At 56.6% G+C, this 21,478-nt stretch overlaps 2 long non-coding RNA genes across 2 annotated transcripts; one reads left to right on the plus strand and one right to left on the minus strand.

Annotated features, from left to right (window-relative positions):
* Positions 1-2,482: 2,482 nt before the first annotated feature.
* Positions 2,483-6,735, minus strand: LOC135286122 (uncharacterized). Its single transcript, XR_010350611.1, has 3 exons — positions 6,573-6,735; positions 6,313-6,479; positions 2,483-2,687 (listed from the first exon to the last, which is right to left on the minus strand). It is a non-coding gene; the product is annotated as an uncharacterized LOC135286122 (long non-coding RNA).
* A 436-nt stretch (positions 6,736-7,171) lies between these two features.
* On the plus strand, positions 7,172-8,716 carry LOC135286123 (uncharacterized). The gene is made up of 2 exons (XR_010350612.1): positions 7,172-7,605; positions 8,322-8,716. It is a non-coding gene; the product is annotated as an uncharacterized LOC135286123 (long non-coding RNA).
* Positions 8,717-21,478: the final 12,762 nt, after the last annotated feature.

Consider the following 21,478-nt stretch of genomic DNA (forward strand, 5'->3'; position numbering starts at 1 on the left):
TTTGGGGATGAAATGAATTCAGCCTCCTGGGTGAGCTGGTTTCTGGAATTGACCACTGGTGGGGATAGAAAGGCTTTAATCAGATTTAGGCTCTTTAATACCCACAACAGTGTGTGTCTGCATGTGTGATACAGACCTGCTGCTCAGGGTGTTTTGGGGGGCTCTGAAGGCTGTATGTGCTTGGGCCAGAGAGACATTTCTCAGTGTTCTTTTCCAGCTGACTTTAAGCTCAGCAGAAGCTACTAGTTTTATTTATTGACTTCTAAGTTGAAAACAACTTGTCAAAAAGCAGGGGAAAGCTGGGAATCATTTAGCTTCCCAACAGCAGGATCATGGCAGCGGCTCCGGCAGCGAAGCAGCAAGCTGGTCATGTATTTAATTGTTAATTATTGCATACACCGGCTACAGCTGAAGCAGGGGACAAGCTTCTTGTCTCTCCAGGAGCCCGTGTTTGTGCTGCCCCCGAGAGCACCCGAATAAGCAGCGTTTGGTGCACAGAGGAGGAGCAAGGTCTGACTCAGCGCCGTGACTCAGCGGGTGCAGCCGCGGCTCGTCCCGGCTGGTGTGGAGGGGTGGGGATGTCCCAGCTCTGGGGGGCTCTGCCTGTGCTCCCCCCACGCCTGTCAGGCCACGGCCCCGAGTGTCCCCCGAGCAGCCCCACACCAGCATCCCCCAGAGCCCGAGGTTTGGCTGGGGCTGGGATTTCTCAGAGCCTGCACCTGACGTTCCCTTGGTTATTTCCCAGCAGAACCGGAGTGCTTGCTAAGCAGCAGCAGCCCAGATGCTGACGCTGAACAAGCCGCAGTTACTCCTCCTGGGCTGTGTTTATGCCTTCCCTGCTGTAACTGCAGGCTTGGATTATTTTGGTCGGTTGACATTATCTGTTGTGCTTCCCTTATGTTAATTTGCTGGGCTTCGATGAGCTCCTGAAAAGGATTTAATAACACGAGCTGCTGCCAATGAAAGCACAACCTTGCTCAGCAGTCACTGTGCAGCCAAGCCCTGGGCTGGCCGAGCCTCCAGGCGTGCTCTCAGCTCCCTGTGAGCGGCTGAGGTTCCGTGGGAGCTCGGCGAGGCCAGCGCTTTCCCCCCAGGCAAAGGGGGTGCTCCCAGTTCTGCCAAGCCCTGAGCCCCTCAGGGGCACCCTCGTGGTGCTGGAGATGGGGAAAGCCCCAGCTCAGCCTTGGTGTATTTGGTGGTTCTGGCTCAAATGGCCCCCAAATTAGGGAGCCAGGATGAGACCGCAGATCCCCAGGGATGCCCGTCCTGTATCCCTCATCCCAGAGGGGTGACACACACCAGTGTGGTGGGGGGATCCACCCTGGCCCCAGGGGAACATCACGGGGCCATGGACCCCTCGTGGGTGCCCCACTCTGAGGGGAGAGGAGGATGCAGGAGCACAAGGGGAGGAAGGGCACGCCAGGGACCCGTCCCCCCCACAGCACCCCACTCACACTGCCCCAGGACGTGAGATCACCCGTGTGTGTGGGAAAGCTCCTCACCTCGGCACAAACACACACATGCTTAGTAACATAATCTCTTAAAAGCAAAATCCCAGAAATTCCTTTTTCTTCGTGGAAAAAGTTGCCTGGGGGAGAAGCTCATAATGAAGGATGAAAGCTTAATCCTTGAAGCAGAGCAGGACTGGGGGGGAAGAGTATAAACATGACAGTTGTTGCTCAGTGAGTCGGAAAAAAAGGGTGAAGGGATGAAAGTTGTGGTGGGGCAGGAGGGCGAGGGCTGTGGGGATGGGCTGTGGGAGCCCTGCAGCTCTTCCTCCCTGCCCGGGCCATATCCATCATTCCAGGGCTGCCCGGGACAAGTGCACAGGTGATCCTGGCAATTCCAGGAACAGAAAAATGCTCTGTGCTCCGGTGAGCCAAGGTGGGAGAGTAAATGATGCTCTGCACTCGGGTAATTCACTGCTGGGGACAGCCCTGGGTGACCAGGTGTCAGCATTAAAACACTGGGAAGGAGCTTCAATCAACATCAGGCGCTGAGCATTATAAAATAAAGCACCAGTGTGTCTGATTGATTTCCCCACGTTTTCTGAGCTGTCAGCATGGACACTGACAGTGCTCAGAAGAAATGCACTGAAGGAAGCAGCTGTGCAGCACCTCACTGCCATCCCTCAGCAACCTGCCTTCTGCAAAGCCAGAGAAACCTGTTTAAATGAAAGCTAAACCTCTGCAGTGCTGCCTGGTTGAAGCTGAGGCAGGGCAGTGGCAGGAGGAGAACACAGCTCACAGCTGGGGACAAGGACACAGGGGTTGTGCACTGTGGCCACATTTAGGGTAGTGGAAGGAGCTGGGCTGATGGTTTGGGGCAGAAATGGGAATTTTCCATAGCGGCTCTTGACAGGTCCAGGGAGCCAGGCCAGGTCAGAGCCATTGTGTGTCCCAGGAGGCCCCAAGAGAAAAGCTCCCCATTCTCAAAGGGGTTTTCCTTGCACAGCATCCCCGGTCTGAGAGGGAAAAACAAACAAGTTCCACTTCTTTATTTTTAATTGGCAGTGGAGCAGCAGAGGTGGGGTTACACTCTCCAGAGCCCAACCTGCTCTGTCTTTGCTCACTGCACAGCAACGCTGTTTATGGACTCGGATTCCAACCTTCTCCTCTCTCGAGGCTGTGAAGATGTATTTCCTCTTGTGCCATTTCTCCTTCTGGCAAGCAGGCTCCCAGGTGGGTCTGGAAAATGTCAAAGTGGGAAATAAAGTTGTTCGCTGAAAAAAAAAGAAAAAAAAAAGAGAGAGAGGAAAAGGGGAAGGACAAAAAGGAACAAGCCCAGAGGTGCAGTGCGAGGTCTGCTGGGAGCCCTGAGGAAGGAGTGTGAGCACTCAGACTCAGGGCAGGATGGAATTCCCACCCTGTGCCACCACGGCTCCATCAGCACAGCTCAAGGTTCTGAACTTTTCATCCCTGGAGCAGGCTAAAAACACTGGGCAAGACAAAAAGAAATAAAAACAACCCAAACCGGACCTCTCTGGCCTGCAAAGGACAGCAAAGAGCGGGCAGGCACCTGCTGGGCTGTGGCTCTGGCCCTGCAGCAGTTCTGCCTGAGGGACCCTCACCCTGCCCAGGCAGCGGAGCCCCAGCACAGAGGTGACAGGTGACACCACCACAGGTGACACCACCACAGGTGACACCACCAGGCTGCTGGCGCAGTGCCACCTCCACCTGCCGAGCTGCCTGGCAGGAAAAGCTGGACCTGCACGTGCTCGTGAGCGTGAGCTGGGAAGGGCGTCGGGGCTGGGCACAGATGCTGCAGATTAGGGAATGAGGAGCTGGGAGGGTTCTGCTGAAGACATTTTTCCATTCGTGAGGCCATGGGGTGGAGCGGGCGAGCGGGGGGGCAGCGCCTGCAGCAACAACAAAAGGCAGAGCAAGGGGGAGGGGAGCACGAGGGAGAGATTTTTGATTCATACTCAAAAATTACCCAAACTTTATTGCCAGAATGTCTACATTTTTATGTGCTTAAGCACAGTGAGTTATGGAAATCTTAGAACAATGGAATGATCTCCTTCATTGCCCTCAATGCGTTCAAAGTCACCACCCCTCCTCACCAAGAGGAATCTCTTTTTCTGTTTTACTGACTTCCAAAAATGCCTCTGCTATCAACACCCTCCACGTGCATCTCATAAATACCAGGGTGGGACACGGGGCTATTGGTGTGTGTTTTTAATAAACCCATCTCTGCCCCAACCCTTCCTCAAGAAAGTTTTTATGGCATTCGGTTGATTTGGCAAATTTTCTGCTATAACCTGCCTGAACAAGAGGGGCTGTGAATTCCTTGATTCAGGTCCAAGCTCGGAGCTTTGTGGCTCCCCTGCTCTTGTCTTTGCTCTGTGGGAGTCCCTTATCTGTCAGTCACGTACTGATCTGATAAATCCTCGGCCTCCCCGTGTGCGAGCGTTGCAGGGTGTGCCTCGCTCGCTGCATCTGCCAGGTGAGAGCAGCAGCGCCAGCAGTGCAGCTCCAGCACGCGGTCTGCAGCCCCGAGCGCGCAGAACGAAGCGGCTTTGGGTGGGATTCAGCGCTGCGGAGCAGCAGGGAGCAGACCCCTCCGCTCCCGAGCGCAGCAGCCGCGGGGAGCGGGGATGCTCTGCCCGGCATCCACCCCGAGCCGGGAAAAGCCCTTCCCACGGCAGCTGAGCCTGCGGGGAAGCGCAGCAGCGAGCGGCAGGGGCAGCGGGCAGCGCACGCCAGGGTGGTTTCCTTCGCTGCCGGGATAATTCCTCCCCAGCCCTCGAGAGCAGCGTGCTCCCCGGCTGAGAGCGCGGCCACACGGGCCTGGGCTCTGATTTACAGCCTGCCGCTGACGGGGCTGCCGGCAGGGAAAGTGCTGAGGTGGGAGAAAACGAGCGGCAGCCGGGAGGAGCGCCGGGGAGGCTCCGGGAGCCGGGCCCGTCCCGCCCGGGCTGCGAGCGGAGCGGCTCCAGTGCCAGGGCAGTGGGGCACGGAGGAACCCAGTGACTGCACAGACCCTTCTGCCTGTCCCCCATTCCCCAGGCTCGTCCTGGCCGTCCTGCCCTGCTTCCAGCTCGCTGGGCAGAGGGAAGCTGAGCGAGCCACCGGAAAACGTCTGCAGCCCTATAAACTGACACCGTTGTTTATAATATTTGTAAGTGCCATTGTGTGCTGATAGCTGCACTCTGACAGAGAAAATTTACTTTTTTCCTTATTTTTTAAAATAAAGTTGGGAAGTTGCATGTCCCCCAGAAGATGCTTTGGCCATTAGCCTGGGTTTGTTTGTTTTTCTGCTTGCCCGAGGTGACACAGGGAGGGCCATGTCCTGCTGCTGATGTTCTGGCACTGTCACAGCACCCACAGAACCCACAGCACGCTGCTGGGCTCAGCCTGAACCAGACAATCTGAATCCCTGCTGGTACCAGGCTGGCAGCCAAAATCCCAGGACAGAGGTTTTTACCAGCCTTCCTTCCTTCCTTCCTTCCTTCCTTCCTTCCTTCCTTCCTTCCTTCCTTGGATTTGAGGGATGGGAATGAAAAGCTGTTGATCTAGGGGATGAAATCTCTCCGTGCACCCTTCACATCCCAGGGATGAAGCCACGACTTTGTCATCACTGTTTGTGTGCAAACACTCCTCCATAGGAGTCAGGCACTTTGCTGGGGGCTCTGCAATTTCCTCCAATCTCCAGTTTGCTTATATTGTGCTAAAACCAAACAAACAATCCCTGAAAGGCAGCAAGAGCTGCAGGAATCTTCTAAAAAAAATTGCAGCAGGGATTTATCAGGGCTTCAGCAGGGATTCTGTGAAGACGCTGAACCTACTGATGGGCACCCTCCAGAGCACCCAAGGCTGCTTCCCATGGTCAGGGATGGGGCTGACAGTTCACTGACCTGTCCATCAGTTGAGGCACGACAAATCATGGAATTATGGAATCACAGAACATGCTGGGCTGCAAGGAGCCCACGAGGGCCATCAAGTCCAGCTCCTGGCCCTGCACAGCACAAACCCAAAATAGGAAACAAGGCAGAGGAAGTTTCTAAACACACTGAAGGTGGTTTAGGGAAAGAGGTTACGAAATGCAATTAAAGGTTTTATAAAGGGTCCTGATCACACTCCTTGGTCACTGTATGATTTTGATCACAAATCAGAAAATGAGCTGGAGAACTGAAGGGAAGGGAATGGTCAGGAGGGCAGTGGACTGGTATGGAATCGGTGTGGACATAAAAGCGAGTTTGTAACAGCAACCAAGCCATGACTGAGGCACAGAAAGCACCTCAAAACTTGGACAAGCTAATTGCAAACCCCGTAAACACTGAATGCAGCACAAGCATTGTGAGTCTGACACTCAGCTTCTCCTGCTGAGCTGCTGGTCCAGCTCCACAAGCCAGAGATTCCCTGCTCCTCTTTTTGATACGCATCACTCTCGTTTTTCCGTGTTGTTGGACACAAGAAGGAAAAGTCCCCTGAATGAGCCGTCAGGGCGAGCCCCTGGTTGCTTTCCCAGCTCCTCCCTGAGCCGCTCCAGGCACCCGGGGGGAACACAGCACAGAGAAGGAAAATGCTGCAGTTTGGGGGGACGAACAGACCGTGGAAAGGCCCTCAGTGTGAGTCCTCAGCCAAGAGCTGCCCGAGCTCTGTCACTGTCCCATGCCCGGGGCCAGACTCCCAGCCCCCGTGGCTCCACTGCATGGGCCCACTTGGCAGACATCCCTCTGTCCATTACCAGTTAATGCAGTGGAACTGGCTGACAATGGGCTCAGAGGCTGCCAAAATCCAGCATGAGGGCTGCAGATGTCCCTGGGACCGGCAAACCCTGCTGGAAGATCCCCGTGGAATGAAAGGTTACCCTCAATTTGCTTCAGATGCTGCTCGCTCCATCCCACAGCCATCGGAGGAGGGGCCTCCATCGCAGAGAGAAGATAAATCCAGCTCTGTCTCCAGACTGTTATTGTCTCCTCTGGTTCAAATTAAGGGACTCGGGTCATTTTTTATATGTTGCCGTTTGTCTTTTACCTGAGGGCATTGCAGAAAGGAAAAGAGAAAAGGTGAATCCGGCACGAAAGAAGGAAGGAGCAGAGTCTTTAGCAGACAATTAACTGAGCTGACATCGGGCTCTCCCTCGACACCGAAGTGGAGATTAAACGCAGGCAGACACAGCTGATGCCTTGCGGGTGGGTCAGCGATAAATCAGCACCAGTGGCCGTGGCTGCACGGCAGCACCCAGCCCTGTCCCCGGGGATGTCACAGCCCTGACCCCGGGGATGTCACAGCCCTGCCCCCGGGGTGTCACAGCCCTGACCCCGGGATGTCACAGCCCTGTCCCCAGGGGTGTCACAGCCCTGCCCCCGCGGATGTCACAGCCCTGCCCCCAGGGGTGTCACAGCCCTGACCCCAGGGGTGTCACAGCCCTGCCCCCGGGATGTCACAGCCCTGTCCCCGGGGGTGTCACAGCCCTGCCCCCGGGGATGTCACAGCCCTGCCCCCAGGGGTGTCACAGCCCTGCCCCCGCGGATGTCACAGCCCTGCCCCCGGGGGTGTCACAGCCCTGACCCCGGGGGTGTCACAGCCCTGACCCCGGGGGTGTCACAGCCCTGACCCCGGGGATGTCACAGCCCTGCCCCCGGGGATGTCACAGCCCTGACCCCGGGGGTGTCACAGCCCTGTCCCCAGGGGTGTCACAGCCCTGACCCCGGGGATGTCACAGCCCTGTCCCCAGGAGTGTCACAGCCCTGACCCCGGGGATGTCACAGCCCTGTCCCCAGGGGTGTCAGGGGGTGGGAGACATCCCAGCTCCCACCATCACCCTCAGCCTCACCTCAGCACCCCAGCTTGCTGCCCAAGGCAGGAGTGAAGCTGAGGCAAAGATCCAGCCCAGCCACCAGACAGACCCAGGGTGGCACCAGTGCCACCACCAAAGGCCACCAAGCACTCATTGCTCCAGGCCACCAAACTGCAGAGGAGAAAACAACGTCCCCTCTCCCTGGGGGAGGGATCTGCCCCGTGTTTCCTCAGCCAGGGCCAAGGGGCTCTGCGTGTGCTGGGGCTGGAGACGTGGGCTGACTGCTCAGCAGGCACTCAGGGATGCTGGGTGTTTTATCAGCTGCTGTGTCAGGGGCAGATGAGCTGCAGGAAGCCCCAGGTGAGTGAATGTCAGCCCTGGCAGCTGGACCTTGCCTCTTTCAGATGCTCACAGGAGCCTGGCTCACCCACAAGGACAAACTGCTTGGCAGAGGGGCAAAAAAGGGGATCAGGTGCTCACAGCAGCCTGACATGGCACTAAACCCCACCCATTGCTTGCCCTTCCCAAGAGTTTCATAGAAACAGAGTCATTAAGGTTGGAAAAGACCTCTAAGACCATCAAGTCCATTATGTGGCTGTGGAAATAAGCAGACTTGGGTTGGTCTCAAGGCCCACTTCCAGAAGCCAGGAGAGGCCAGGAGAGCGTGGGGGGCTGTCTGTGCTGGCCTGGCTGGCACTGAGGGTGCTCAGGCAGCCCTGCTGCTCCCAGGGCCAGGTCCCTCCGCCAGGGGATCAGCTGGGGCTGAAGCAGCCCCTGGGGCATGGCTGGGGTTTGTCAGAGCCTTCCTCCCACGGCTGAGGAGGTTGCTGTCTCCTGACAGGCTCCTCACACAGCCCTGTTTTTATTCATTGCTCTTGACTCTCTTCTGCCACACTGGGCAAACCTTGGGGTCGGCCCAGGGCCAGGGTTGGGGGTAAGATGTGAGCTATTTTCAGATGCTTTGTAAAATTAGCATCCCCAAGGTATCCCAGTGTTTGCCGAGGTGAAATCTGTGTCCGTTCTGGATGATTCCATTACTCAGTGACCCCTTACATAATTTTCCTTTTCTTTTACAGCAGGGAGATTTCCACTTCCAGCCCAGCTGGCCATCCCTGCAGCACCAAGACCTCGCTAGCACTGTGTGGGAAGGGAAACCCTGCTGCCAGCACCCCAAAACCCACCCAAGCTCCCAAATCACCTGCACTGCCTTCCTGTGAGTGCATCAGGGCAGCTGAGCCCCCCCAGAGCCCCATGGTGCCATGGCCCTGGGAATGCCCTGGCACAGGGAGAAAAAGCACTACCTTGCTCTGAATTTTCCATGCTAAAAACAAACCAAAACAACTGCTGCAGTGGAAATATAGAATGAGACTTAGACCTGTGATCTCTGTTGCTTTTATCAGAGCACAAGCAGCTCTATCCCAAAGCAGTCTCTTCTCAATGTATTTGGTGATTTAATTAAAAAAAAAAGAGATTTTCTCTTTGTCAAAAGCAAATTCATCTCATGTTTCCACTGAAAGAAAATGTAAGCTTTTAGCAAACAACAGTTTGATGAAAATCTGTTACTCCTGCCCTGTTTGGAGCACTCAGGGAGAGCTCCATCCCCACACCCAGCACTCGACCTGGCTAACCACAAACCACACGCCTGCCTTGGGTCAGGCTCCTTTTTTCCAGCACTCTGATTATTTTTTCTCCTGGGGATAGGGCTGGGAAGGACTCAGCCTTCAGCTCAAGACAAATCCTGCCCTTTCAGTAAAGTGTAATAAACTTCTTCCCCTGACACATAGGAAAATGTTTTAAGGCAAGACTTTATAGAGAGCATCAATCACTTTGGAGGTGATGGAATTGCTGCAGAATTATAAGCAAGTCTGAAGTGTCTACAGAGGACTCTAAACACTGTCTTCTATTTATTCTCTGTGTCCTTTGTAAATGTAAACTTCTGTGGAGTTCAGAGGCCCTTCCGTCTCCACAGCCTGTCAATCCAGCACCTTTCACCACCGCTAAAATCACAATTAAAAAAAAGGGGGATTACAAAAACAAACACAGAGCTCGCGCGCGCGAGTGATGGCTGCGGACTGTTGTGGGAGCTGGGATCCTGCCCTGCCCGCCCCTCCAGGCCCTGGGGCAGGGCAGCAGCCCTGGGGCAGCCCCCTGCAGCCCCCCTGAGCAGGGCAGGGGCACTGGGACCCCTCCTGCAGCCCCCTGAGCAGGGCAGGGGCACTGGGACCCCTCCTGCAGCCCCCTGAGCAGGATGAGATCTGGGAGAAGACAGGATGGAGACCCAGCTGGATGCAGGGTGAGTTTTCGCCCCTGCTGAGCGTGGGCAGGTTCTTATCCCCCCAGACACAGCCAGCAGGAAGGGTCACGGTGCCCTGGTGCACAAACAGCCTCGGGGCTCTGCAAGGCCTGAGCAGATCGTGCAGAGGACAGGGCACTGACAGCGGGGTGTGGGAGAGCCATCCCAGCTGGAATGCTGCTGGGGGAGCAAGTGGGAAGTGACTTTTTCTTCCACGGAATGAAAAAGGAGATAAAAGCTCTATAAAGTTGGAAGATAATCTATATTAAAAACTTCTCTTTGACAAAATAGCTGGGAAAATTACTTTATACATTGAAATATTCCACAGCTGCTCCAGGGGGAAACTTGTGTCTTTTGAAAAACACCTTCCATGAGAGACTTCCTGTGACCCTGCAGCATCCTGATCCCAGCACCCTGGACACAGAGGCTGCAGCGTTTTACCCCTGCCCAGGAAATAAACAACTGGGAGCCTTTTGGCTATTTGCATTAGCAGAGTTTTTGGTAGGTGCAAACAGCTCTACACAAAACTGCACACCCACAAGCATCACTTTAACATCACGTTAAAGAGGGAAATTCCTGCGAGGGTCAGCCCATGACCACCCCACCTGTGCCTAGGGACAGTCCTCGTCCCACTCCAGTCCCTGTGGCACTGGCTCTTGCCAGCATCTCTCAAAGGCCCTTTGCCACAAACCCACGTCAAAATGCCATTATTTCAGCAGAAAAGCAGCATGTTGGAGGCTGCCCTGTAACACCTCACTAAGTGATGCTGACAGCCCAGAGCTCAGAGAGGTAACGCGGGGCACCTCCTGCTGCTCACTGCGACCCCCATCCCCTGCCGGGCCGGGGTCTCAGAGCTGGGACCAGGCGCATCTCCCGCAGGTGTGCGCCCCTCCCGCGGGCCGGGACGGGCCGGGCCGGGACCGAGCCGGGCCAGCCGGGCCCGTAGCCAGCAGGTAGCGCTGCGGGTCCGTCCCCGGCTCCGCCGCGCCCCGCGCTGTCCGTCTGTCCGTCTGTCCGTCCCGAGCCGCAGCAGCGGGCACCGAGCGGGCTGCCCGGCCTCTCTCCGCTGTCCGCATGGACCCCCGGGGTCCGTCCCGGCCCGTGTGGGGTCCCCGGAGCGGGGCCTGTCCCCGGGGCTCCTGCTGGGAGCCGCTGCCAGAGCCTGCGGCAGCGCAGGGAGCGCGGCCGCGGTCGCAGCGGGTCTTCCTCGCTCCAGCATGCTGAAACATTCCAGCGGCCGCGGCATTCCTGCCTCCTGGCTGCCCTGGAACAGCTGATCCCTGTAGGATCGCACCCGCAGCCTCTCCCGGGCTGACCCGCAGCATCCCTGCCTCCCCAGCCCGCGCCGGCCTCCCGCCCTGCCTGCGCCTGCTTTGTTTGCACTGAAGAGTTGCTGTAGCAGAAGTGCAATTCCAGCAAAAGCTGGCAGGGAGTCCAGGGGCCAAGTCCGGAGTAAATTCTGATAATGCTGTGTTTACATCAGGAATTTCTTTGGCAGATTAATCACATGAATGAAGGACCAGATGGGAACTGGCTGCAGACACCGTAACGGGAATTCCAGCGCAGGGCCAGGCTGGCAGCCCGGCCCTGGAAGCGCCACTGCAGGAAGCAGGGATGGGGTCAGACAGGGACCACTGCTGGAGAAAAGCAGCACCCAGAGGGGAGCTCTCCTCCCAGAGCCCGTGGAGAGCAGCCAGGCCAGCAGCTCGTCCCCTGGCACACGCCAGCCTGTCCTTCCAAGGCTCGGGACATCCAAGAAACGAGGGGTGTCAAGGGCACCATTCCAGGAATGGTGTCACGCTCCTGCTGCCAGCCTCACCCTCACCACCTGCTGGTTCTACCAGCTCTGGACTCAGGTTGCACTCGGGGTTTGAAAGCACACAAGGTCAGAATTGCCCAGGAGCAGGTGACCAGCCCGGGCACAGTCAGTCAGTGCAGGACGGACACAGCCACCAGGACAGACAGACACAGCCACCAGGACAGACACAGCCACCACCACGCCTGCCTTTTATTTCCCAGCGGCTGGGATGCCAAACCTCCCAGACTGGGGGATTATCCCCACAGCCAGCCACTCAGGAACATGCCCCGTGCCTGTTGAAACAGCCCTTTGCACCAGCCCGTAGCTGTGCCCGTGTGCCCAGGGAGTGACAGGCTGCCAAGGCTGCTACAGGGCAGGGGGGAGCAGGATGTGGGCAGCCCTTCGCTGGCCACAGAAGGCTGTTTGTGAGAGGCAAAGGTCTTCCTACGAGCTGCTCCTTCGTTCAGAACTGTGTGATCACCTTACAGTGCCTGTGCCCCTCCGGAGAGCTCAGAAGCCAGGCACCCGGGTGGGCAGTGAGGAGTGCTCGGGGAGGATGTGGCTACATGTGCTTCACGTGGGTCTAACATTCCCACAGTGACATCTCCAAAATCCTTCAGGGATAAATTGGTTGCTGGCTGATTTGCAAAGCATTCAGGCAAAATTATGAGGAGGGAGGTTGGTGGGGAGCCAAGCGCCGGCCCCGCGGGAGGCTGCGTGCCTGGGGGTCACTTGGATGCTCATCCCAAGGCCCTGGGCAGCTCAGCCCGGGCCCCAGGGGCTGACAGCCTCACACGGCAGCCAGCAAACGTGGAGCAACCCACCCTGACAAAGGGCTGAGTGCCCTGGCGCTGCTGGGTAAACAGGACCGTGCTGAGTGCACACAGCAGGGCCCTGGAGGCATCTCAGCATCTTCACAAAACCCCTGTGACTGCGAGTGGCACCAGAAGGGACCCAGAGCACAGTGTCCACTGCCAGCCCCACAGCCCTGGGCAGGGACAGGCTTGGTAGGCAGGATTCCGACAGCCAAGGGGGAATTGGTCATCAAAAAAAGCCCGGTAAGACAGCAAAAAGCCCCCACCATGCTTTGCATAGCCACAACATACTCCACACAGACCAAAGCAGTGGCCAAGGGCACCCATCCATCTCCTCCAGCCCACCCTGTCTGGAGGTGACGTGGAGTTCTGGGCTCTGACAGGGCTGGAAAGCTGTTGCTGGAAAACCTGAGATAGGAAGAGAAATGTCGCCCCAAATTTATTGTATTTACTTTCTCCAGTGTTTTCAGAATTTTTTAGTCTTCAATAGTTTATATTATACACATTTATCAGCTTTCCTTCAGGCTTTTAACCCCAGATTCACTGTCTCAGGTTATAGTGGAAAGTGATGAAATGGGCATTCCTGGAGCATCTGCTCAACAGAAGGGCTGTGGCCAAATTTCACCAAATGGCCAAAATGAACCCAGTGCAAGGCTGGTGCACAGTGAAACCTTCAGTGTCCCTGGCACCGTGGATCTCCACACCCTCACAGTTACCAGAAGAACCCACCCATTTTATTACCATCTCTATCCACATATTTCTTATTCATCAGCACTGGATTATTTTTATTTTTTCAGTGGAGAAGTAGGCAAACCCACATGTTATCAAAATTTTTTTTTGCAACTAAAATGGCTTTTTCTGTAGCAATCTTATTTTTTAAGAGCATTTTCAGCCCAGCCAAGGCAGCCAGGAGTGACACCGACCCCACCTGGCTGTCCTGCCTGCGAGACCCAGCCCCGGCAGGAGGGCAATAGTCCTCGAAATAAGGGGAAATCACACAAATGAAGGGAGGACGTGCGCGAAAACGGCATTTAAATCCTGGCAAATGTAGGGATAATGAGTAAATTAACTCCCTGGCTGCGATCTATTGAGCAGCAGAGCCCCCAGAGCGCACAAAGGGATCAAAGGCGGAATTTGCCGTGCTCTGGCCGGGGTGCCCGCCGTGCCCGGGGGGCCGAGCGGCTCAGCAGAGTTCAAAGGAGCCCACACAGCCCCGCACAATTCCCAGGTTTTCTGGGGGCTCGCTTCCCGGGGGAGCAGCGGGGCTGGCAGCAGGGCCGGGACAATGCGCGCTCCCGCTGGCAGGATTAGCCATATAGCAGGACAGCTGAATCAGACGCTCAGCCCTTAACAGGATTACGCTCCCGGGAGCTCCAATGAAAATACAGACACCCCTGCTCACCGCGGCCCCCGGGCTCGGAGCCTGCGGGGTTTCAAACCGCGACGGAAGCGCGGGGCTGAGCTGCCCTGGACCCCGGCACGGGCTCAGCGCCCTGCCAGCCACGGGGCTTTGCACAGGGACAGAGGGAGCCGTTTTTAACCGAAAAATCAGGATTTAGAGTAGATGTTGGGAAGAAATTATCTGTGCAAAAACGCCCTGGCACACGTTTCCCAGAGAAACTGTGGATGCCCCATCCCTGGAAGTGTCCAAGGCTGGCTGGACAGGGCTTCGAGCAAACTGGTCCAGTGGAAGGTGTCCTGCCCACAGCAGGGCTTGCAAGGAGGTGAGATTTAAGTTCCCTTCCAACAGAAATATTGTGAAGATTTCTATGATTGAGGCTCCTCGGTGTTGAAGCTGGCCCCAGCTTTGCAGCTGCCCCCAGAGCACCCCAGGGGCAGAGGCTGCTCTGGAATGGAGCTAATCCAGCACCGTGTCCCCTCACCACACCACGAGCAGGACTTGCTGAACCCCCTGCCCACACCGAGGTGTGCCCTGGCAGCAGGGACAGCGAGTGGCACTGCTGGGGGAGCTGGGGCCCCATCAGCACCACCAGCAGTGGGCTGGAGCCCAGGGGAGCTGGATCCTCTGGGCACACACTCTGCAGGGCACAGGCAGGGAAGGGGTGCCCAGCAGGACAGCAGAGGGGCAGGAGAGGAGCTGGCGAGTCCTCTCCACTGCCAGGGTTGAGAGCCCTGCTACAGAGTGGGGGTCTTTCAATATTCTTCTTTTGGAAGGATCAAACCTTCCATTTCCATGGAAACACAAATCTTTAGGTGCCCAGCCTCAGGGTCTCTGCATTCCTCCAGGGAGGCTGGATGCTTCTCCTGTCACACCCCTCAGCACCAGGATTAACTGAACAACCAGGTCAAAAGCAGTGCCTGAATTCAGCTCAGCAAGAGGCCGCTCTCATTACATCTCTATTTCCTTGAAAAGTGGATTTGCACCAGACCAGACATTTTTAAGGTACAGGGAAGCACCAAGCTAAAGAGAGATGTACGTTTTCCAGGTTAACAATGATTTTCACCTGCTCCAGCCTGGAATCACCACAATAGCAGCACACAGGTTATCAGAGCAAGGCTGAAAGCACAGCTTGCTGCCCTGACTCCTTGTTGGATTTCTGAGAGGCTGGCAGCTGAAAAGCTGATCCAATTTATCCACAGTTCATTATCCAACATAGCATGACATTGGGACACTCGCAGACATAATCCAGCTTCCTCCTGCCTTGCAAGATGTATTGACCAAAGGCAAGAAAACAGAGCATTAATAGCTCTCCACTGTGCAGCTGAATCTGGGCAGCAGCAATGAGATTCTTTGGGCTATTTCTATCCCATCTCACACAAGAGTAAATCAGAAGCTTCTACAGACTTTCATTAAATTTCTCTCCATTAATACCAACATAGCAGAGATCAGAATTTATCTTTTTTTTTTGTACGTTTTTCTGATATTTTAAAAAATGCTAAAACTCTTCAGCTTCTAGCTGAGCTTAAGATAAAAGTTAACCTCTGAACCACAGCAGTATCTTTCATGTAAGGCACAATACAGAGAGGGCTTTTTGCAGTGGTTTTGCTCAGTAATGTGTGTTTCAGGCTGTGTTTTCCCCCATCCTCACCTGACTCTCAGGCAGGGTACAAGGAGCCACTAAACTTCACAAGAAATTTCTGGAGGTGGCAAGAGGCACCAAGAGTGCCCATGGAATGAGAGTGGCCAGGAGTGGGTATGAACCTTGCTCCATTCCTGGAATTCTTCTGGCCAGTCTGGACGTGCCATGGAGCACCCTGTGCCAGTGGAAAGTGTCCCTGCCCATGCAGGGGGTCAGAACACCAGGATCTTTGAGGTCCTTTCCATCCCAACAGTCTGTGATCAGTAAGAGGAGAGAGAGGCCCTGTTCTCTACCCCCTGACCACCTGAACCACCCTTGAGAGGCCACATTTTGTGCCTCCCCAGGCCTGGCTGCTGCCCTGGCAGATGCCCCAGGGCAGCGTGAGGGCTTTGTAATAACCTGTTATCTGATCTGAGCTCTCTGGCCTTTCCTCTCTGGCAGACAGTCCTTCAAACCCATTCAGGGATGATGAGTCACTGAAGAAGCACTTAAAATCCATCCTGGATGATAAGGTTAGAGCTATGTGTGGTGCATTTCCTGCCCTAGTTTGGAGTTATGCTGGGGCTCTCCGCACTTCCTCGCTTATTCCACTTTCTTTCTCCTTCCAAACTCCCCACCGTGCTAAGCTGCAATGCCTCAAGCAGTTCAGTGGAGCTTCGTCAGGACTCAGTGACCAGGCTGGGCTTCAGCAGGGAGCAGGCAGCAAGGATGGATCAGGTCTGGGGAGGCACAGCACTGCCTGCCTCGAAGGGCAGAGAGCATCCATGGGAACTGATCAGGAGCTGCTGCAGGGATGCCACCAGCCAGGAGCTGCTCCTCGCTCGGCTGAACAAAGCAAATAATCTCAGCGTGTGGCTCCTTTAGACCTTTCACCATCCTCATGGCCCTCATTTGGACAGTCTCTAACAGCTTTATAACTTTCTTGTACTGTGGTGCTCCCCAGGACCTGAGGCGAGGCTGCTGAAGGGTCACCTTTGCCCGGGTGGGTCACCTCCAGGCAGGAGAAGGTGACCCCTGTGCCCAGGGGCTGAGCGTGGGCTCATGACAGCAGCACTAAACCCTGACCTCAGTCGGGCACCCACTGACCCACACCCCTGCTCACATCCTGCCCCTCACTGCCTTACAATGACGGTAAGAAATTTGCCTTACATCAGTGAAATGAACATTCTTAATACTCAGACACCGATCGTATTCCTGAGGAAAAGGAAACATAAATCCCTCCCGCATCCCTGGACAGGAGAGAGCTAATTAACCCTGGTCATTCCAGCCAAGGCCCGGCCGTGTTGGTGCGAGCTTTGCGGTCAAAGCAGTGAAAGATTTGGCCCCATTTCCCCATTTTCATTAATCACAGGGAAAATTCTCCACTTAGAAGCAATGCTAGAGATATACCTGATAGGGCTTTTTTTTCTCCCTTGGCCACTTCCCACTTGGCAACAGGGATGAAGTTCTGCCTTTGCAAAACATTTTGAAACCTGTTTCTGTTCCAATTCAGAATCACCCACCCCAAAGCTTTCCAGGTTATCTGTAAAATAAAACCTAGAGAAATTGATGGCTTGAAATGCTTCAAACTGATAAACTCAGAATATATTATTTTAACTGCAATTTTGGTTTGTGTTATAAAGCAGAGTGAAAATGTTAAAAACCACAGAACAAATAGCCTTTCGAAATGGGAAATGTTTTGAAATTGAAGAAATAGAATGTTTTTGCCCTGGGGACCACCTTCCCTTTCCTCCAAAGCTTGACAGAGTTTCACAAAACATTTCAAGTTTGATGTGCTGTGTTTTGGGGGGAGCTGAGCTGTGTCTGCTGGGGAGGGTGAGGAGAAACTCCAGGAGCAAAGAAAGCAGCTGGAATCCAGAGAAGGTGCACGGTGCCACAGCGGGATCAGTCCCTCCAGCTGGGCTCCAGTGCTGGGTTAGGCTTGGTTTGGGTGCCCCTGAGCCCCGTTTCAGGGGCTGTATTGTCCAGGGGAGGCAGAGGTGTGCACGGGAAGGCAGCTGCTCCGGGGTGAGCAGCAGGCAGCCCAGGCTGCTCCACTCCTGTAAAAACCCACCTCAAACCCTCCCCTGGTTATAAATAAAGCAGCCCTGACCTCGGAGATGAATCAGTGGGCCGGTGTCTCTGCGTGATGTCACGCCGTGTTTTTCCACAGGCCTGTCAGGTGTCAGCCCCTGCAGATTGATGGCCGCGCTCCCCGGCCCTCCCGCACGCACAGTGCACAGATGCCTCTGCAGGGGATGGAAACCGGGGCCCTGTGGGTATTTTTGGGTGTTGTTGCACCGTTTCTGGCCGCCGGTGGCTGCCACGACTGGCACAGCTGGATTTGCAGGGCTCCCTCTCCAGCTGGGTGCTCGGGCACGTCCAGCTGCTCCAGGAGAAGCCTCTCGCTCTGGTGGGTGAGGAAGGGAGGGAGGGAGGGAGCCAGGTCTGGGCTGATGCCACAGCATGGGATGGGTCTCCTGATGGGAAACCAGCTCTCTCCAGTGCACCACACCTGGCAAAGGCCTCGGGAAGGCACAAAAGCTGCTGGTTGGAAACCCAGGTCTGCCATCAGGGTTTAAATTTCACTGTTTGACCTTTTCTCCTACTTGCAGTTGAACCTGCAGCCTGATCCCCTTCCCACGTCTGGCAGGCAGGAGCTGCCCAGCTCCAACAGGCTCCAGTGGGAGGGAGGATGTCCCCACAATGTCTGTGCCCAGGTGGCCACGGAGGCCAAAGGGTTACACACACCACACAAGGCGGGCACTGCATGTCCACACAGCAATCCATCAATTAATCTGAGAAGGAACAGAGCAATTAACACTGGGAGCAGGGGACAGGTGACCCAAGCACACGCTGTCACCCTGCTAACAGGGCTGCCTGTGCCTGTTTGTTTGGCTGCTGTTTCTATGGAGGTGGGGCCGGATCGAAGGGTCAGCTCACTGCTTATTTCTATCTACCCAAAATGCATTCTTACCACCTCAGAGCCCGAGGAGACAGCCAGGGGCTACCTGGGGACTGCTCAGCCTTTGGGAGCTGTGCTCTTTTGGGGGATAAAAGATCTTCTTACCACAGCCAAGTGCTGGGGTCACCAGGACTCAACACCAGCCACAGGCTCGCCTTTGCTGGACCAGGTGCAGGGCCCCGGGCTCCCGTGGCCCTCATGTCCTACTGCTGTCCCCCTGCAAGGAACCCCTTACCCAGCCCGAAAGGAACCCCTACCCCATCTCCAGGTGGCTGGAACTGCTCCTGAGCACCCTCCTTGGCACAGCCCGGGGAATGTGGGGGCACAGGGCCAGCTCTGCCAGCTGCAGACACCCCAGCACGGAGCAGGACTGCCTGTCCCAAGCCACCTCTCTCCTGGGCTCCACGGGTGCCACTGTGCTGGTGCCACAATGCCCAGGGCTGTGTTCCCTGTGTGCTGTGGCTGGAGAGGAAAAGAGCTCCAGGGAGGCTCCAGCAGCACACAGCCCCTCACTGATCCCTTCTCTACGAGTCCAGGAGCTTGGCCGAGCTGCATGATCAACCCCAAAATCAGCTCCCAATAAATATGGCTATAACAGGGCTTTGCTCCCTCAGGAAAAGGGCTTCCCATGAGGTGAGCCAGCCTGGCACTGAGGGTTATCCCAGGACAGTGATTTTTCCCGTGATTATGCAAGGCTCCGAGTTATTCCTGGGGCTGCCACGTGAGGGGTGAGCTCCCTCCCAGCACTGGCACTGGGAGGCACTGGGAGGCACGGCAGCAACCCAGCGCCTCCTCTGCTCACACCCAGCACCTGTAGGCACCGTGACAGAGGAACCACGCAGGAGAGACAGCAGGAGAGGGCAGGGCAGGGCAGGGAGATCCCACTGCTTCCATCTCCTGCAGAGAAGGGGGATCTGGAACCCATCCATGGCTGGCAAACCCTGTCTGATGCTGCCCTGAGCACACTGCAGGCTGGATGCCACCCATGGAGCAGCCCTTTGGAGCAGGGAATGCTCCAGACCAGTCTTGCCCATGCGTTTACTCACCCTGTTCTCCTCCTCAGGTGTAACACTGACCATGGCTGTTCCTCTGCCCTTCACCACAGCTCGGTGTGTGACACCAGGCCCTGCAGCTGTCCCAGCGTCCTGGCATGACCAGTCACCACCTCCAGCACCCAGAGTAAGTCTGTGGAATGACCGACCTGCTAAGAAAATAGAGAGCCCGTTCCTTTGAAGTTAATGAGTCGTGAAAGCCTTTGAAAGCAGAGCCTTGTTTATTTACTCACCACAGCTCATGTGGATGAAGCACCCAGTCACTCTGAGCCCCGCTAATTTGAATGGAAGATCAAACACGAGGCTCTGCCCTGGCCTCTTCACTGCCCAACACAGGGAGAGCCCCAAAAACCCAGGGCAGTCCGTGGGCTGTCAGGTGGGTTTTATGGAGACAAACATCAAATAAGCCACAGGGTGACAGAGAAATTCAGTATCCTGGGTGCAAACCTCAGCCTGAGCATTTCACCTCGACACCAAAACTCAGCTGTGACCCTGCAGGCAGCATCACCTCCCCTCCCAGGGCTGGCACTGCTGCCACTTGCTCTCATGCTGAGTTCCAGCCCAAGCCAGGGGTCTCTTACCCAGCCCCACATCACAGCCAAGACCTGCACATGCACATGAACGTGGTGCTTGTCACCTCCTCCCTTTCCCTCCCCACGAGAGCAGGACACTCAGGCTCCTGTCTTTGTGTAGAAACAAGCCAGTAACAGAGAAAAGCCCACAGCAGAGCATCCAGCATTCTGCCCACTGTGATGGGTCTTCTAAACAAATCCACAGCCTTCCACAGTCTATAAATATCAGCCTTTCCAGTGCCACCACTTTGGGGATAAGCTGTAATGCAATATTCTGTGTGGGCACTCGGACAAAAGGACAGCACCCCACCAGCATCAGCTTTCTGTCACTGCAGTTTTCTGAAGTATAATTGGATTATAACCGTGTGTGAGCTTCTAGTCCCTGTTTCTCTCAGGCTGGGGAAGTCTCTCTCTGATCTGAACAGGAATAGGAAGGAAGGAGCAGAATGAGCTGAGCTGGATCGAAGGGAGGGGGCAGCTGAGGGCTCTGGTAATGGGGAAAGGACTTCGGTGGATAATGAGGTTTACAATCCCAGTAATTAATCAGGTATATCACTAAAGTGCTGACAATGAGAGGTGACCAGAATGCCTGCTCACCTCCACGGTGTGGCAGGACATGGGGAAGAGGGAGCTGCCAGGCAAGGTCGGTCCTCACCAGCTGTCAGTCACCAGTTTAGGTGATGAAGGAAGGAAAGCTGAGAGCCCAGGGCAGCTCATCCCCTGGCTCTCCCTGCCCCACAGCCACGGGCGGCAGAGGAACGCAGAGAGGGAAGAGCCCTCGCCAAAATAGTGCAAAGGGGCTGTGGCTGAGCTTGGCCACTGACACCCGATGGCGGCTCCTGCTGTGCCCAGCACCATCCAGGGAGTGTGTGCCCACTGTGCCCTGTGCCCACTGTGTCCTGTGCCCCAGACCGCTGCCTGCAGGTTCCCGGGCACCTGTGGGGTCTGCACCGCCTCGGCCCCGGGGCTGGGACCAGCGGAGCCGCCAGCTCCCGGCAGGGCGGTGTCCGTGCGCTGCCCGCACCGCGGCCCCGCGCAGCGCGGCTCACCGGCGCTTCCCAAACAGCAGTGACACCTGGCGGGGGCGAGCGCGGGCGGAGCCGGCCCCGCGTCCCCCGTCCCGCATCCCTCATCCCGTATCCCGGGTCCCACATCCCGCATATCGCATCCCGCATCCCGCATCCCACATATCGCATCCCGCATTCCGCATCCCGCAACGCCGCTGAGCCGCTTCCCCGGCCGGGGCCCGACGGAGCGGCCGCGACCGGCGGCTCCGCACCGCATCCCCGCGGGTGCGGGAACGGCGCCGGGAGCGGCCCGGGGGCAGGAACCCGGCGGGGGCAGGAGCCCGGGGGGGCAGGAGCCCGGGGGGGCAGGAGCCCGGGGGGGCTGTCCGACGTGCCCTCGGGGAGGCGGGGGTCGGTCCGGCCGGAGCGGCGGCTCCGCGCCTCTGACTCTGCCCAATGAGAGCCCGCAGCTCGGCGGGCGCCGGCAATATTTGGCCGCGGCCCCCGCGCTCCCATCCCCAGAGCGCCCTCGCCCTCCGCGCAAGGACCTCCATGGCCCGGCCCGGCCCCGCCGCCCGGGGGGCCCCGCCGAGCGCCCCCGGCCCCGCGGGGAGGGACCCCCCCGCCGCCCCCCCGGCAGCATGAGCCTGGGCGCGGGGGCCCAGCCGGGGCTCGCTCAGCAGCGCGGAGCCGGCGGACGCGCCGCGGGGC

The sequence above is a fragment of the Passer domesticus genome, chromosome 25 (assembly GCF_036417665.1).
Source record: "Passer domesticus isolate bPasDom1 chromosome 25, bPasDom1.hap1, whole genome shotgun sequence".
NCBI lineage: Eukaryota > Metazoa > Chordata > Aves > Passeriformes > Passeridae > Passer > Passer domesticus.